Here is a 564-nt window from a genome sequence, read left to right on the forward strand (position 1 = left end):
GCTGGACTCGCTGACCAGGGGGCGGAGGGAATGAACCCTCCCCTCCCAGCGGGCCAACCGCCCCTCCCTAGCTTCTGAGCTCTCCGGTGCCTGGAAAACACCCGATCGCATTCCTCCCGTACCTCCCCACCCTTCCCTGCGGAAAACTTGCCACCGCGATTCCCGGGGCAGGGAGGAAAAGCGGTCAGCTAGAACACGAGGGGCTGTAACTTAAAGTTTGTTTCCAAAGCGTGGTCTTTTCCCGTCTCTTAGACGCTCGAGATTGACAGGAACGCACCAGGCTTCTCCGCCAGCCTTCGCACAGCTGAGAGCCACTGGCTTACGGGATCCGGTCCAAACTCCTGAGCGCAGCACACAAGGGCACAGAGGTGCCGCCCCGCCCCGCCGGGAGCAGGTGCGACTCCCCAGGCAGGACGCCCTGCAGACGCCCCGCCTGGAGACGCTCGCTCACACCCAGCACCCCCCAGCACCGCAGGCCACGGCGAGGGCCCTGCCCGAGGGCCGATCGCAGAGAAACGCTGCCCTCCCCACGTCCCCACGCGGGGAGGGGGAGCCAACTGTCAG

Source organism: Bison bison, unplaced genomic scaffold (assembly GCF_000754665.1).
Source record: "Bison bison bison isolate TAMUID 2011002044 unplaced genomic scaffold, Bison_UMD1.0 scf7180017864302, whole genome shotgun sequence".
NCBI lineage: Eukaryota > Metazoa > Chordata > Mammalia > Artiodactyla > Bovidae > Bison > Bison bison.